This window comes from Ambystoma mexicanum, chromosome 3q (genome assembly GCF_040938575.1).
Source record: "Ambystoma mexicanum isolate Mex_15411 chromosome 3q, UKY_AmexF1_1, whole genome shotgun sequence".
NCBI classification, from domain to species: domain Eukaryota; kingdom Metazoa; phylum Chordata; class Amphibia; order Caudata; family Ambystomatidae; genus Ambystoma; species Ambystoma mexicanum.
In genome coordinates, this window is record NC_090926.1 from 735,871,487 (window position 1) to 735,890,174 (window position 18,688).

General features: G+C 42.8%; 1 long non-coding RNA gene across 1 annotated transcript in view; it reads right to left on the reverse strand.

Annotated features, from left to right (window-relative positions):
* LOC138582921 (uncharacterized) overlaps positions 1-18,688 on the reverse strand; it is a 128,973-nt gene that overhangs the window by 27,642 nt on the left and 82,643 nt on the right. The window contains exons 2-3 of the long non-coding RNA XR_011305108.1: positions 16,526-16,633; positions 16,320-16,400 (exon numbers count right to left, since the gene is read on the reverse strand). This is a non-coding gene — a long non-coding RNA (uncharacterized lncRNA). The remainder of the gene's footprint in view (positions 1-16,319; positions 16,401-16,525; positions 16,634-18,688) is intronic.

Here is an 18,688-nt window from a genome sequence, read left to right on the forward strand (position 1 = left end):
TTCCCATTGTTGAAAGCGTGTGTGTCATTTCCAGCCATGTTAAAATTAAGGTGATTCCCATTTTCGTTTTTCTAAAAATGTCTTTCATCCTTTAAAAAGTGTTTTTCCTAGAGTATTTCCCTTCAGCTATCATATTCTAAGAGCGGATTTCGAATTGCATTTCCTTAATTTTTCATTGCTCAGATTTTGCCTGTCACTTCATAGCCCCAGAAGAAACTAGGGTGATTTGTCTTTCCTTTTTTCTAAAAATGTCTTTTAACCTTGGAAAACTTGTTGTACCTAGTTTACATCTCTTCCCCTACTACACCCCGATCACCGATTCTGAATTGCATTGCCTTGATTTGTTTGGTTTTCTTTCTCATGTGCTGCCTGTTTTCAAATTGAAATTTCCTAAGTGTGCTAGCTAGTCTGTTTTGAGGCCTGATTTGTCCTCTTGTGTAAGCAGCCCGAAGTACCCTTGTGTGCTGTCCCATACCAGTAGTATCGAATCATTGAAAACCCATTTTTCCATTGTTGCAGGGGGTAGCGCTTAACTGTTGGTGCTATTACTTTGTGGTAAATTGTTCTTGTTCTGTTCTGCCATTAAAAAAACGTAATACACTGTAATAGTATATCTTAACATGGTTGTTTTGTAGAGATTATTGCATTTTGTGTTGCCACAACATTGGTGGCTGTGTCATTGTTTGATTTTCCTTTTTCATTAAATAATAAATTAATAAATATCTTATTGATTCACACCGGCCTGGTTCCTAGTCCATTGTGACATGGGGTGTTTGTGGAGGTTGGGTGCATGATGGGTTGGAGACCTACTCAAAAAGAATCTGTAGTGTATTCAAAATAAAAAGTGTTTTATTGTGTGCCACATCCATTGCAGGGGGAGAACTTCCCTAGCTGGTGTGTGCTGTGTAATAAACCGTGACAAAGTGGGGGCTCATCTGGGATTCTGAAAAGTGTTTTCACCCGTGGCATTGCAGCACAGCAGACTACTCATTGAAGGTATTGTTACATTAGAAAGATTACATTACATAGAAAGCTTGCATAGAAAGATTACATTACATAGAAAGATGGGTTGCATAGTAAAGGTGCCATCCAAAAACTTGTACCCTAGGTATCAGGGATGTGTCTAAAAATAAAATATTGTAAGCATAAACTAGGCAGGAGTAGGGTGGAGATTTTGCCCTTGCATAGACAATCCACCAGGTGCAGAACACCTTTCACAATGAGCACCATGGAAATGAACATGGCTAGACATCACTTCCTATCCAAATTGTTCATTAGAGGGGAATGGGCAGAACAAAAACATGAACCCTGGCAATCTAGAATGATGCAAAAGGTGACCCCTATAAATATGGATGTGTGGCAGGACAGTCATCTGTTATATCAAGCCTGACAGAGTTTTATATGACGCAGAACATCAAAGATGAGCAAATTAAAATGGTCCAACTCACTGCATATATGTACTTCCACATGGTAGTTATGGAAGAAAGGTACCAGGAGAGTGTAACCTCAGTCTGAGATTTTAGATGAAACACAGAGTGAGTTAAGGCAAGCAGAGGAGAAAGCTCTACAGAGCCAAAACATTGAGTTAGAATTATGTGACATCATTAAACAGCTAAAAGATGAGTTGGCAGCACAGTAACAAGTTAATTCAGAGCGAGAGTCACAATTCTGTGCACTGAAGGAGGAGTACCAAGAAGGGGTTGACAAGCTCAAAGAGAGTCAGCTAAAATTGAATCAACAAGTGGCGTACCATAGAATCTGCTTAGAGGACATGGGCATTTTGAACAATTAGATTAAGCAACTAGAAGAGGAAAATAACCGGTTGATTATTAAAGAGGTCCATTCCCAAGAGGAATTTTACCAGGAGCGTCAGAAGTTAAGCGCTATGAAACAGCAGAGAGATAACCTGACTGAACACAATGGCACACTGTATCTGGAAAAAGATGCCCTATGCCAGGAAGTGTGGCAATTAAAGACAGACCTGGAGAACAGTGAGTCATGTTTCAGGAACTGACTAACAATTAAAAATTAATGGGGCATGTGAGACAAATAGAATGTGACCTAAAGCAGACAATACAGACCAACAATGCACAGAGTGAGGTGATTAGTCTCCTGCAACAGAAATGGTCTGAGTAGTCCCAGACAATACAAGAAGCATAGAAAGAAAATGAGGCACTTTATGATGAGAACAGGGGACTCCATGGCCAAGTAGTAGCACAAGGTAAGGTCGTAGAAGCCAGTCAAGCCCTGGTAGCACCGTGCAAAGCTCAGGCCTCTGCGTACTACCAAGAAATAGGGGCAGAGAAAGATAAATAAGAAAGAACAAACTGGTAATGGGAGCCCTTTTCCATTCTTGAAAATCAACCTTCCTCCCAGTTTTAAGTGGCATTCCACACTGGAAGGAAATATCCTGACATTTTATACTGATCCATCATTTGAAAACCCAAAGCCCATAATAAAAGGTGAAGAACAGCCAGCTCAAAGCTGCTTGGCTGATATTTAGAAAAAGGGTGGACAGCTGTTCCTCCCTATTCATGTAAATGAGGGGGGAGCCTGTTCTCGCCAGAGTAAGCCTGAATAATGGAAAAAGCTTCATCAGTGAAGCGTTATTTAGGAAACTCCCAAAAGATCAGACCATTCCCACTTTAAAATTGATTGATAAGTGGTAAATGGGCCTGGAAACTCCCAATTCCAAACATCTCCTGCCTAGCAGGTGCATGCTAAAAATTTCCATTGGTGATAAAAGCATAGAGCATCATTGTTTGGTTGTGCAAGATGTCCCCTCTGCCTTCTACTTAGGCAGTGACATTCTCAATCGATTCGCAATTAATTTGGACCTCAATAATTACACAGTTTGGTCCTGACTGGGTGGTAACCCCCTGGTCTTTGACAATCTGGAAAAGGCATTTCGGTCAGCTCAATTGTTACCATATGCAGTGGAAGTTCAAACTGGAGAAGAGTTCACCATCCCAGGAATGGGATGACAATTTCTTATCCCCCAGAAAATTAAGAGAGGACAGAAAGTCCAAAACCCGGACGTCTATGTACATTTAAATTATCATCTCCAACAGCAGGGCTTGTATTTGAACCTGACACCTTTAGTTAACTTACAACACAACACCATTCCAATATTGGTGGATAACAGCAACCCTAGGGGTATCACTCTGGGCACAGACACCTTTATTGGAATGGCGGTTGAGGCCCAACATTTCTCCATTGACTTAGGGAATGAAATCATGGGCCAGATCCCCAATGACTGCTACGACTGTGACGAGGACTTACCACCAGAAAAGATTTTCACCCAACATGGGGGAATTTCTTGGTGTACTCATCCTGCCCTTCCACTGTGTGGAAGAGGTGACCCGTGACATCAGGAAGGATGAGGTGATGTTTCAGGTCAACAGTGACTGCCTCTCCTACCTGAAACCTTCTGTACAGGCCAACACCATAACCAGAGATCTCTCCACGCAGCTGAAGGATACCGCGTAGCTTGGAAAATCCGAGGTCTTTCCAGGCTTCAGGCAGATGGTTGAGGAACGGATCAACTTCGCTGATGCCTGTGAGACCGAGGAGCCAAAGCAGAAGCTGAAGCAGGTGTTTCGGGATTTTCAAGAAATCTTTGCCGTTGACTCGTACGACTGTGGTCGCACCAAGATACATTCTACATCAATACCCACAGACCCTGGTATGATTCCCATATTCGTGAAGCAATATCGGTTGCCTCTCGCATCTATGGAGTCTCTCATGGAGATCAGACAGAACTTAGAGTCCCGTGGGATAATTCGTCTAGTCCACAGTACCTTTAATAATCCGGAACTGGGGATACTAAAACCCAATGGCCAATGGAGACTGTGCGCAAACCTTAGGGAGTTGAACAAAAGGGTCCGCATGTCCCGATGGCCTCTTCCCTACATTGAGCAGGGGCTGGCCCAGATCTAAGGGTCAAAGGTGTATACCGCCATTGACCTGACCAATGGATACTGGACAGTACCCGTGAGTAGGGAAGACCAGTACAGCTGGCCTTTAACTTTGGGGGGACATCAGTACACGTGGACCCAAACCCCCTTTCGATATATAAACTCCACAATGAATTTAACATTTTTCTGCACAAGGCCATGCCCGACTCAGATAACAGGGCCTTGTGGATGATGTTCTAATTAAAAGCTTAACTGTGGAGGAACATATTGTGGAAATCCGCTATGTTCTGACTGTCAGAATTCCCCTTCACAAGCTTGACCCCATAGTGTAGAAGAAGAATTATTCCCACTAATGTATCTCTCTGAATGTACAAAGAAACATGCAGAGGAATCAATTAATTGAAAGACTGGATACCCCCGAGACAACCGTGGCTGTAAAAGGAAACACGTTAGATTAGTACCTTTTGGATAATTACATAAACTCCCGAAAACAAAAGGCAGAATTATCCACTGACCTGTATAACTAGTAGGTAAACCCAAAAGACCAGAACATAAGGTCAGCACAGTAGCCGGTAGGATTTCTGCAACAGAATGAATACAATAGAGTGTCAGGGTTAAACTATAAAATAAGAAACATAGGAAGTACAGGCACAACGATATGAGAGCTGACCAGGGGAATTCCGTGTGAAAATTGCAGTTCCAGGGATAAGGCAGTTCTTGGATGATGTTTCGAAATCCTAACAGACTATTCCCGTAGGCACGCGTATGCCTGTAATGTCCTGCAACCTATCCCGTCGAAACGAGGACGCCTTACCGAAACACACACCAACGCAAACCATCTCTAGTCCGTGTGTGAAGTGCCTATATTCAGGAAGTCCAAAAGAACAGTCCACGCGGAAGGCAGGATGTACAAAACCAAATTATGAGAAAAGTCCTATTGTACTCCCACGTTCCAGCTGAGGCTGACACAGGGTAATGTCACTGGACAAGAGAGTTCAACAAAAAATAATAATATCACGTACCTAACACTAAGAGAAAATGCTAGGGTTAGTTTGAAAGCGAAGCGTAATCAAATGCAGTCCGGGTCGTGGTAGCCATCGAATTAAAATTTAGCCGAGGGAAACACCAGAGGCAAGTCCAAAAGTGGTCCGGGTCGTAAATCACAAGCGGGCACAAAACAAAACCAAAGGAGAGAGCGAAGCAGGTCCAAATAAGTCACATATTACCAGAAAAGACAAGGGCACTCCAGGGACAGGTCGATACATAATAGCAGAAAGTTACTTGATGTCACGGGAACAAAGTAAATGCTAATTCAGAAGCAGTGAAAGTTTGCCGAGGCGGGACTAAAGTAGAGTATGTCATGTGACTAGCCTCAGGTCCTTAGCAACGGTCTCCATAGCGTCCATGGCAGCTTCCAGCCACCATGGAAAGTGGAGTTACGAACTCCTGGATGCCGATGCTTGTGTATCTTTATGGGAGTTACATTAAGAGAGACCTGAGCAGTTCGTGAATTTGGTGAACAACGTCCCGAATGCCTAGGCATGACAGTGACCCAGTTGAAGGAAGCTGGAGCAAAACTGTCATTCCAGAAGGCGCTGTGGTGTAAGACTCGTGTGAACCTCTTAGGGCATGAAGTCACAGCTAAGGGTCTCTGTCCCCAGGCGAAAAAAGGTGGAAGCCTTACTAAAATTGAAAGACCCCACAACTCTGAGTGAACTAAGAAGACTTCTTGGACTGACTAATTATAGTAGAAAGTTCATAGAGGACTACACAGTGGTCACAAGTTCCCTGGTCCTTTAACCTCTTCAACCTCTGTAGTAGGGTTAATGTCCAACCTGCCTTCAGGCTACATGTTAGGATCATGTAGACCTTGTCCTTTGTTGACCTCGGGATCAGGGAATTACTTGAATTAGCAAATGTTAAACTACAAGTATACAAGAACAGTAATGCTATCCAAATACGATATGCAAAACATCTGTTTGATCTGTATTAAAACAATATGTAAAGAGTGTAACGTTAAATTAAAGAATAATAGAGTGTGTTAGTAAATGTATTTAAAAGTAAACCGCATGCACGAGATATGTAAATTAGGAAAGTGAACCTGGCGCGACCCTAGCCCAATGTATTATTAACTTGTAAGAGGCTGGTCTCTGTGATGTATTGATGGCCAAATAGCTATTTGTGTACTTTGTTGACTACTGTTCAGTTTTGTAATGAAGATTCTGGGAATCTTTACAAGCCTGTGTCGGTGTATTTTCCTTTGCTTGGTTTAACAGCCGTAATATTGTATTTTTTCTGATTCCACAGATGGCGCCCGAATAGGGACCCTCAAGATTGACCTCGTCTCGTTGAAGGTTTGCTCGGCTATCGGACCGGGATTGGACGGTGCCAACAGAAACGGCCACTCTAGACGAGAAGCGAATTTCTCGACGAAACTGCATGATCCGATCCCTGAACGGTGAGCTGTAGCCCGAGACGACGTCTTGACGAGGGTCCATAGATTCGAGGTGGGTAAATTTGCCGAAAATCACCAGACACGTGGGTCCTTAGCATTGTCCTTAGTAACCCGATCGGGCCTCCCAGTCCTTTCGTCAGGTGAATCGTGTCCCGATTCTTAATCTAACCCTGACAATTTGAATTTGGAGCATTGTACTCGCAAGCACAATTATTTAACCATGTAACACCAGAACTTTGATATGCCTGGGAAATTGTCTGCCTGCTTTAGGGCATTATTCCCCAGCGACAGACAATCTTTGGAAGATAGCCGTCCAGCACCACAGGAGGGGTCGCCGGCATGTACTATGTACTGTAAGAAAGGCTTTGGTAGTATAGTATTTAATGACATTTGGCACAGACAGACCAGACATAATTCTAATCTTCGGTGGCCAACCAATGGTAGTTTTGAAATCCCTTATATAGAATATTTAGAGTCTGTATTAGTAAAGAAAAAGGCTAGACCTGCAGCATTTGATGCGTTACATAGTTGGAAAACAGAAGCTTTGCAGCAACAGAAGAGTAGAGAAAAACATATGCGTAGGCATATGACAAGTGTCCAAAAGGCACGGTTATATGACCAAAATAAACAATTGGAGTCAGTCAGGAACACAGACAGGGTGGTTCAATTAGGCATTCAGAAAATCTACCCTTCAAAAGATTTTCATACGTCAGATGAATTGATTAATAAACCTTTGCATGAACGAAGGCCCGATGCCTCCGCGCCACCTCCGTACGTCCCTCCTCCTGGCGCTTTGCCCCTTCCCGTTGTTGTTCCATCCTCCTACAGTTCCTCCGGTCCTCCCTGCTGTTCTTCCTGTTGTTCTTCCAGCCGTAACTCCTTTGCCTGCCCCCTTGCTTCCACCTGTTGATATGCAGAACGTGCCTACTCTTCTTCTTCCAAGTGATTCTGCATCGCTTGTAGTAGACCAGGGAGCGAGACCAAGGGTTGTGACTCGTAATACTGTGCCCCCAGAAAAAAAGAATGAATTGATTGCTTGGGCTAAACATTGTATGGAGAAGGGTGAACAAGCTGATGTTTTTTCCACACTCGAAAATGTAAAAGGTATTCCTGAGAAAAATGTTTTTATTGAAGGATTAGGGACTCATTTGAGTATAATGTGAAATAGATTGAATAATGAAGATTTCCCACAGGGGTTATGGGATTTGAACGCCTTAGCGTTGTCCAGAGATACTGCAGAGAAGGTATATGAGCATGTTGAGAGGATTTTTGAGTATAGGAAGGAGTTAGAAGGGTTACAGAATGAGGAAGCAGATGGTGGTAGTTTAGGTATTATGTACTTGCAGAAACGGTTTTCTCCTCGCCGTGAATTAAAAGGTGAGGAAGCGCAAATTTGTATAAATGATGCGATAAGATGGATTTCAGATATGTCGATAACTCCAGAAGAACTATATGACACATATAGTCAGTATACCTTAGAAATGCAGAAGAAAGTGATACAGGTCATGGTAGAGTACCTGCAGGATGAGTGTGTAAAAAGAAAGATTTGTTGTCCCGCAGAATTGTTGAGCGTTTATAAAAGAGCTTTTTGGATTGATACTTCTTCGACTGCCCTAGCGCTTGATTTGGCTCTGTTGCTTAGTAAGCGTTCGGAGCTGCCTACTTCTCAACTGCCTATGAGAGAGGTCCCTCCGACATTTGTGTCGAAAGTTGAGATTGCAGCTGATGCTGGGCGAGGAATAGTCGCCAGAGAAATTCCTGCACATTACGTATCACAGTTTGTTCACGTCCCGTTTTCAAGACAGGAAGTGAACACCATAAAACAATCTATTCCCGATATAAGAAAGAATCCGACCGGATTCTATAAAGAAATAGAGTCGGTCTTACAGTCGTCGGTATTCACCTTAAGTGATATTGACCTATTATTTCCCGTACTCCTACCAGTCGATTTGTGGAAACAGATTAGGACTATAGATGACAAACCTGGGTTGGGAGATACATGGGATAATATGGTTAGGCGAGATAGAGAAAGATCAGCTGGCGAACGACCGCCTCAAGTGATATTAACCTTGCCTGATAGAATTATTGTAAAATTGAAAACTATGGTTCCTGAAAAAAGAATCATTTGGAACAAACTTACGGCCTGTGTCCAAGGAAAGTCTGAGGGTGCTACCGATTTCTTCAATTGGTTCGAGCAGGTATTCTCAGATTTCAGTGGACAAGACTTAGGCACAGAGTCAGGGAAAAGGCTGTTTGTCGACAAATTTGTACGTGGATTGCTGCCTGACATCCAGTTACAGATTATGTCTTCTGAAAGCGCTTGGCAGGTGAAGTCTCAATCAGAAGTAATGCATATGGCTCAGTACTATGAAAATCGTGTAAATACTGAAAAGGAAAAACTTGAGAAAAAAAAGGGTGACCTGAAAACAAAAGTTTTATTACAACAGATTGTTAGAAGCCCTAGAGGGGGTAATCAATTTAGAGGTCAGTACAGTCCACAGGGAAGTGCACCCTTGGCTCTGTAACCATTAACCAGTGTGCCTATTGCCGGCAGGAAGGCCGCTGGCGCACACAATGTCCGACCTTGCAGCAAAGGTCATTTGGGAACATGGGTAGATGATCCAGAGGTCAACCAGGTGCAGGGGGCCCTGGTAGAGGTCAGTTTGTACCAGAACCACAGCAACCTCCTTCACAAGTTTCAAATGTGGATAAAAGAAACATTTTTGATCACCCTTCTGCCGCGTACCTCTCTGAAGAGCTTCCTTTTGATAATATTCTGTTTCGCTAGGATTGCCCGAAGCAGGATTTGGAACCTACGCCTATTTCCGTTCATCAGAAAGGCCCCTACGTTGAGATGGCGGTGGGAAATAGGAAGCATCTATTTTTAGTAGATACAGGAGCACAGAAATGTTCCATTGATCATTCACGGGTTCCAAATATTCCCCTGTCAGGGCAGTCCAACGTTTCTGTAGGGTTTTCAGGCACACCTGTAGTTTGTCCGGTCTCTTTGCCGGTACCGATAACACTGGGTCCCTTCACGGAACAGTGTCCATTTCTACTTACCACAAACTGTGGGGAGAACTTGCTGGGGCTAAATTTGTTGAAGGCATTGCATGCAGTAATACATTGTTCTCCGGAAGTTGTTCGGTTAACAATTTCACCTCAGCAATCACTCGCCTCTCAGTTTTTGACTCGACCTTTAACGCCAGAATTCAGTATTGTCCCAGAATGCTTATGGGAAATTGATGATAATGATGTGGGCATTCTTCAAATTGAACCTGTTAAAATTATTTTGAAACATGGAGTAAAATTGCCTCGTGTCCCGCAGTATAAGATCTCAGTTGAAGGTGAACAGGCTTTGAAATGTATAGTTTCTGATTTTGTACATCGTGGAGTAATTGAGGAGATTACGGGTAGCATATCTAACAGCCCCATTTTGCCGGTATACAAAAAAGGTGATAATGCGATTCCCTTTGGTTTTATAATTGATTTACGTGCTATTAACAAAATTGTGGCTCCTCAATTTCCTATTGTACCTGATGTTACAACAATACTAACCATGATTCCGGCTTCTGCCACTCATTTTAGCGTTGTTGATCTTAAAAACGCATTTTTCAGTATTCCCATACACAAGGATAGCAGGTATTTCTTTGCGTTTACACTAGGTGAATGCTCGTTTACATTCACTCGTACACCACAAGGGTACACTGTAGGGCATTGAAAGAGCAGCTCGATATTCTCGAGTTGCCTACTACTTGCACGTTACTACAGTATGTAGATGACCTCCTCATGGCTGCTGATTCTGAGAGCGCCTGTAAAGAAGGCACCGTGTTGTTGCTTTGTCATCTAGCAAAACATGGCCACAAAGCTTCACTTAAAAAATTCCAATATTGTTGTCAGGAGGTTGCCTATTTAGGCTACCTCCTATCAAAGGAGGGAAGACGGTTGACACCTGAACGAATAAAGACTATTTCTGGCATGTCTGTCCCAAATACGCAAAAGGAAGTTAGAGCCCTGATAGGTATGGCTTCTTATTGTAGATTGTGGATCCCTAACTTTTCGTTAACGATTAAACCATTGCTGGCTTTGACAAAAAAGGGCATTTCTTTGCCATTGCCATGGACTTTGGAACACCAGACAGCATTTGATTTGCTCAAACCCACGCTGTGTTCAGCGCCGGTTTTAGGAACTCCGAATTATACAAGGCCTTTGTATTGTTTGTGCATGAACGTGATGGATGTGCTTTGGCTGTATTAACGCAGGAACATGGAGAGAAGAATAGGCCGTGCGGTTACTATTCCTCCACCCTTCATCCTGTAGCATGCGCTTTGCCAAGATGTTTGCCGCTGTTGCTGCTGCTGCTGCGTCTGTAAAACAGAGTGAGGGAATGGTCCTGGGTCATGCGTTAACGCTAATGGTACCTCACTCTGTAGATATTTTATTGAATAGAACTCAAACGCAACACCTCACTTCTGCATGATTGACAAGATATGAACTAATCTTGTTTGCCCCCCACATTCAAATTCAGAGGTGTTGTGTATTAAATCTGGCTGAACTTTTACCTGTTTCGCAAGATACTATTGATGGTGACGATACGTCACACGATTGCCTTTACATGACAGAACAGGAGACTAAAGGCAGAATCGATCTGAAAGACACGCCTTTGAATAGCCCACAAGGAGAGCTATTTTGTGATGGCTCTTGTTTTAAACTTCCAGACGGTACATCCATGGCTGCTTATGCTGTCACTACTTTAAGCACGATTGTGGAAACTAAAAGAATTATGCATAATTCTGCACAGGCCGCAGAAATTATAGCGTTAACTCCAGCTTGTGAACTTTCTGAAGGGCTTACAGTAAATATATATACCGATAGTCAGTATGCTTTTCGGGTAGCCCACAATTTCGGTGGACTCTGGAAAGAATGAGGTTTCTTGACCTCGCACGGAACAAAAATCCAGCACGGCACTTTAATAGTGCGATTACTTTCAGCACTCGCACTCCCTGTTCAGTTAGCTATCATAAAATGTTCAGCACATCAAAAGGTTACAGATGATGTAGGAAAAGGGAATGCTTTCGCTGATCAGATAGCTAAACAAACTGCCATTGATTTCAGTTCAGAAATGTATGAAGGAAAATGGTTACTCCCTGACCCCTACATTACAATGATGGTTATTATGGCTCATGGTCCGACACATGTTTGTGCGCGTAAATTGACTAGAATGCTACACAGTGTATGGGCCAATGATAAGATTTTCAAAACTGCGGAGCATTTTGTCCAAAGCTGCATGGTCTGCTTGCAGCACAATGTAGGAAAAGGTACTTCGACTCCTAGAGGAAGTTTCACTCCACCCTCTGTCCCGTTTGAGGTTATTCACTTTGATTTTATTGAAATGGAACGTTGTAACAATCTTAAATATGTGTTGGGTGTCATTTGTGCCTTTAGTAAGTGGGTTGAGGCCTTCCCGGTTAGAGATGCAACGGCCATAACCACGGCAAAAACTCTGTTGAAAGAGTTTTTTCCTAGGTTCGGGCTGCCGAGAGTCATCTGGTCAGATAATGGGCCACACTTTATCGCTACTGTAATCCTACAAATTTGCAAAGGATTACAGATTGACAAACGGTTCCATTCAGCCAGACATGCCCAAAGTGCCGGATTAATGGAAAGGCATAAGAGCTTTATGAAGAACAAACTCGCTAAGATGTGTCCTAGCACCAAGCTAAAATGGCCGGACGCCTTACTGATCGTGTTACTATCGATGAGAACAACCCCTCAAACTAAGACTGGGCTCTCTCCCTTTGAGGTGGTAATGGGGACACCTGCTAATATTTGGGGTATGCCAAAAAGCCATTCACTACGGGACATAGAAAATGTGCTTCTTTCAGATTACTGTAACCAGTTGACTAAAAATCTGTTTTCAATTTATCACCAGGTGCGAGAGGCATTACCTGTACGCTATGAGGGTCCCGGTCACAGTCTACGACCGGGGCACTGGATCCTCACGAAGGTTTTTGAGTGGTCATCTTGCCTTGCACCTCGGTGGAGGGGTCTCTACCAAGTCCTGCTAGTCACCCAGACTGCTGTGCGGATAGCGGGTCGTAAGAACTGGATCCATGCGATGCACACCAAACGGATCCCACAGCCCGTGCCATACGATACAGAAGATACAGAATCCCTTCCCACTGCTGTAACTAGCGTGCCTGAAACAGCAACAACCAACAAGGGAGAATCGGAGACCGCTTCAGAATCCGCGAGGCCGGACAAAACGGCCATCTTGTCTCCGCACTCCCCAACAGTGGAACCTCCGGATCAATCCTTTTCTGATCCCATTTCCGTTCATTCACCACTTCCAGGAGGAAGTGACGACACTTTGTCCTCACCAGAAACTGCAAAATATAATTTACGTCCAAGGAAGAAAACGTACAGCATGGTCTGACTGTGCGATTGAGAAAATCATTTGAGGGCTTGCCTTTTGGCCCGACTGTACGGGAAGATTCTGTTGGCTAAGGGTTGTGGGAAAGACATTAAGAAGACGCGCGACTGGAGTCGCCAGCAAACGAACAATTGGTGTTTTTCCGGTTGAAGACGACAATGCCTGCACCCGCTACCGCTTGTACCGAACTTTTAGATAAACATGTAACTAGCAGAGACAATGATCAAGCATGTAAAGGGACCCCCAAAGTGTATTGTTGCCTTTTTGTGATAATTACTGGATTTTTAGTAACTGTTGGTTTTGGGTTAGGGTATCTGGAGGAAGCATATCCGTTAGAGGACTTTTTACCTATTGAAAATGTATCTGTTAACCCACTCCTTCCGTGCAATTGCATACTTTGTCGCCTAGAGATTCTTTGCATAGACGGAACTATCAGAATAATACCCTTTTGTTAATCATGAATGCCACGCATGCAATTTTTAATAAAACCAATTGTTGGATCTGTTCGCATTTACCGCAACATGGGGATAAGAGGCTAGGTTGGTATATTTATCCTTTACCTTTGACAACTGCCTGTTACGCTTCTCTTAGAGCACTATTTTTTGGCCGATGGAATGACAGAATCTCAGGGAACTTTGATGGTACAAATTTAAATAACTTTGAAAAGCATGTTTTGATGCCCCTGGGTTGCTCGCTTTTTGCAAATAGAAGTAAGCCAAACGTTGCTTCTGTTAGGCCCTCTGATATATTGTCTCGTCCCTTTCAGTCTTTAATCTCTTTCAAAATGGCTCCTATAGGCAATAAGGATGCCACGCCTCCATCTTATTCTGTTAATCATAGCCCGATTCAGTATCCTTCTGCATACAGAGGAATGGAACACGGTCAATGGGTAATTTTAGAAAGTGCGCCAACATTGGGAATTTGACTAGTGAAAACAGACCTCTCTACGTAGGCGAACCTGTCTATTTCGTTTGCGGTAATGTGGCATTTCCATGGTTGCCCAGGGATTGGCAAGGAAACTGCTATTTAGGGATTCTACTACCTGGGGTATTTATTGCTAGTACTGTAGATGTTTTGAAAACTCGTCCATGGCGCAGTGTGAAAGGGGATACTCCAGCGCAAACTCTAGGAGATATCATGAAATCCTTTGTGCCATTTTTTGGGCAAATTACGAATTCAGAAGATATCAGGGGACTAGCGAGAGTATTGGAGAGAACCATCAATCGGACCACTGACATACTCTATAATATAACGTTAGAACAGAGAGCGATAAGATTAGTGGCTCTTCAGAACCGGATGGCATTAGATGTCATTCTGGCCGAGCATGGAGGAGTATGTAAATTGGTGGGGTCCGCTTGCTGCGTTTACGTACCAGACTCCTCTCCGACGATCTTTAGGGCTATCCAAATCTACATGTTCTTAGTTCAGAAGTACATGTTCCTGAGGGAAACTGGGAACTTAGTGAATGGTTTTGGGACTTCTACGGTCATGGGGATGGAAGTTGTTTTCGGCCCTGCTGATTATCTTGGGAAGTTTTCTGTTTCTTTGCTGTTGTATACAGTGTCTCCCTGGTATATGCTGAGTATTAGGGGGATGTTGCGCGCAAGCAACAAGTGTACTAGGGCATAAAATATACGCCCCAGAGAAGGTTTCCAAAGAGTATGTGTTAAAATAAACTCTGGTGTCAGATCTAATGGCAATAGATATGTCAGACAATGATTCGGGATGTATAGATGTTGAAATGTGGAGCTAGTCGTAAAGTGATTGAAGGTAGTTTAGCGCTTGGCGTAGGCCAAAAGGAGGGTTTGTTAGAACTGATATAATATTGTTTCATCCTCATCGTATATGTTGGCCTATGCCCAGTCGCTTTGCGAGGAAACCCGTATTACAAGGTCATGACCCCAAGTAAATCGAGTCTCCATTTTAGGTTAGAACCGCCTTTTTAGTTTTTGTACAAAGTCACCCTGTAGTCTAAAATGGCCGTGTCGTGTGCTCTTTTACGAGATAGGAGATATGTAAATTAGGAAAATGAACCTGGCGCGACCCTAGCCGAATGTATTATTAACTGGTAAAAGGCTGGACATCATTTTAATAAACTGTATAAATACGCTGATGTCCAGCTAGCAAATTCTGCTCACTGCTCACATTGAACCCTGCTGGTGGTCTCTGTGATGTATTGACGGCCAAATAGCTATTTGTGTACTTTGTTGACTACTGTTCAGTTTTGTAATAAAGATTCTGGGAATCTTTACAAGCCTGTGTCGGTGTATTTTCCTTTGCTTGGTGTAACAGCCGTAATATTGTATTTTTTCTGATTCCACATGTTGGTACGGAGATCCATCTCTGGATGTGACCAGTGGGTGGTACCTACCTCATTCTGAAGCCTGATGCTAAGTCACGGTCATGAAGCGGCCACAGCCGGTCATCAGGGGTTTCATACTACTTTGGAAATCATGCGAGAGGTCGCATTCTGGCCACACATGGATCAGGACCTCGACCAATACTTGAAGGGGTGTCTTGAGTGTGCACAATTTCAGCCAAGTTCACTCACACGCCGAACTCCCCTCCAGAAAAGGGGGATGACACTGCCTTGGTCAGATTTATAAGTAGATTTCATGGGGCCCATGATTCGCTCCTCTAGAGGAAACAAATACATGTTACCAGTAACATGCTTGCTTACAAAATGGGTGGAATGTCTCCAGGCCCCACATTGCAAGGCAGAAACAACAGGTGCCCTGATGATCAACCACATATTCTCACATTGCAGCCTTCCCCAAAGGATTGAGTCAGACTGAGGCAATCACTTCACCAGCAAGGTGATGACAATGATGTGGGAGATACTTGGGGTAAGAAAACTCCACATTGCTTATCACCCAGCCTCTAGTGGGGGAATTGAGATGTACAATAAAACAATTGTGAGCATCCTAAATAAATTTGTGGCAGACTATGGGCCTAGTTGGGACATCTGACTACCGCTTGTCCTGATGGCCATCAGGTCTACACCATCTCCTGCGACCAAAATGTCTCCAATCGAGCTAATTATATAATAAATTAGTGGTCCCCTGGGGGCAGCTCTGGTTGGGGTAATAACATAATGTTATAGTCCACACTGCTAAATAGTACATTTAAAAAAGAGAATTCATTCTTTGTGCATGTATCTTTATAGATATCACGTTCTTTGTTATCCCATTATGGATCTGAATGCAATCAGAAGGTGTACATATCTTTATTCAAGTTGAGTGCGAAAGAACACAAACAAAGTAAGTACACAAATGAACATAAATGGGTAAGAATTAGAAACTACAAATTATACATGTCAATACCAAAAATAAACAGAAAACATATAAAATACTGTTCTGCAGCCAGTCAAACAGCAGAAGTACTGTTCAACAGAACATACAAGATGCAGTTGACTTATTTTGTACAATTAACTGATTTGTTAACTGTTGCAGGACTGCCTATGTGCATGAACACATCATGTTGGTTGCATATTAAGGATGTCCTAATTACTTACACACCAGTCCACGTTTCTGCAAAAGCCACCTGCCATGCAAAATTTCAAAAAGCCTTCATCAGTGTGAATTGCATCTGGACCCTAGAGGGAAGCAGACAAGAAAAAGGGGACTAGTCATAAATTATGGTTGCATTCAGATTCAGGGATGCTTTTCAAATTGCTAAGTAATGGACTGTCTATCATTCTACTTAGTCCCAAACGCTTACCCATGAACTTGATGGGCAATAAGAAGTGGGACATGTCGGTGGTGACCCCATAGGTGCGGCACCCGCAACACAGAGGTGCAAAAGGCCAGCTTGATTGTCCATGTTAGTCTATGGACAAAAAAGAAATGAACAATGTGTCAAATTTTGGGGAAATTCATTATTTAGTTGCTATAGCAATTCTTTACTTGAGTTGGCCGTGACATATCATGAGCACATGCTTCTAGCTAAGTGTGCCAAGTGTCAATAAAGGGTCTTAATTGTTTTTTTGCAGGATAAATACCAAACTTTACACTATTTTCTATGCCTCAAACAACATTTCAATATCAAAAATGTATCTTCCCAGAAAATATATATATGTATTCACTGCAGAATGTGTGCATTCCTAGTGAGCTTGCATTTGGCACCAGTATTCAATTCACAATCTTAATATGAGTCCATGTGGGTGAAATGTCCTTTTTCAAAGCAACCTGTCATGGAGAAAAAGACATTTGGAATGGAATGAGTCTGTAAAGAGGCGTCAGCACTGCCTATACAACCATTCTTGTCAGTAAAGCACCCCAAGACCGCAGGCATACCTGTTTCCCAAAGGGCTGAGGAGTGGACCAGGATTCAATTGACAAAATATCGACATTAATTCAGTATTCTCCAGATCACAATCCGGCAATTCGATTTAGTCCATGGATTGCTGAGAGTGGTGCTTCATGCCAGAATCTTACGGCTAGAAGAAAAGTTTATAATAAATGTATGTTTTTTCCACATGTATTCAAGGTGCGGGGTAGCGGAGGAACAAACTGCAAGTACTGCCATTCGAGCTAATGACTGGATGAAAAATTGTGCTACCCCAGCATCTGCTCTACAGAACACAAGAGCAGACCCTGATTAACGTGTCCATGACGCATGAATATATCGAGAATCTGAGAAAACACTTTCAGCATGCTTTTGCGTAAGCTCAACGCAATCTGGAAAAAATAGGCAGAGGGGATGAAAACCCACTATGATTAAAAGATCACTAAAAAAGAATATCAAGTAGGAGACTGGGTCTACTTGTACAATTTTCAAAGGAACCAGACCAAAGAGAGGAAGTTCTTCCCCTCCTGGCGTGGCCCTTTGAAATTATAGATACAATAACACCTGTTGCCTATAAGATCTGCATCCCTAAGGGCGAACAGACAGAAGAAAAATGGGTCTACATCAATCAGTTGAAAAGCTGTCCTCTCAGACACGCTTTGCGACTGATTGAGCCAAATGAAAGTCGAGCAGAGGAACCATCTGAAGAACGAGAATGAAGGATGAAAAATCAGACGGAAATGTATAGATACATATATGTATCGATACATAATGTATAGATACATATATATATGTATATATATATTTATATATATATATAACAGAGGGTAAATTACTTGGTGTTATTGTACAAATGAAGAAAAAAAGAAAGATAGATAAAAATTGTTTATGAAACTAGAAGATTATGCATAAATCGAGCTTGTAAATTCTTGTAAATCTTCCGGGAAAAATGTGTGTAAAAAGTACTGAAACTTGTTTTTTTGAAAATGTTCTATTAGAGAACTAACCTCCTTAAATTCCAACCTGGAGAGGAGAGCGGAGCCCAAGGAGAACCCTGGGGACCTGGAAGGGAAGTAAGAAAAGGGGTGCTGTGCCACACCCTCCAACCCAGAGATGGAAGGGTATACTGGAATGCCCACTCCCTGATGAAGGAAAATTACGCTGAAGGAACCCCACTCTGCCCTGCTCTTCCCCAACAAGGAGTCATGGAACAGCGGGGGAGGCATGTGGGGTGCATTTAAAGGCCCCAAACAGAAGTCCTTTTCACAGGAACAACAGTCATTTAAACACTGAAACCGAAAATGGTCTGGCTTTTACTTTCCCTGTCACATGAATGGCAGGCATTCAAACATTGCAACCAAAAATGGCCTGGCTTTTTCTTTTGTTTCATGTAAAGTGTGAGAACCATGGGCAAGGGGACCTACCTGTCATTATCAATGGACCAGCGGCAATGTAATTCACCCAAGAAGGAGGAATAAAAGAATCATGTGACATGGAAAACAGGAGTTTAAACATTAAAAGCAAAAACGGCCTGTACATGTGTTTGCAAATAAAAATGGCTTTAAAAAGCCACAAAGGAAAAAGAAATCACTGTTC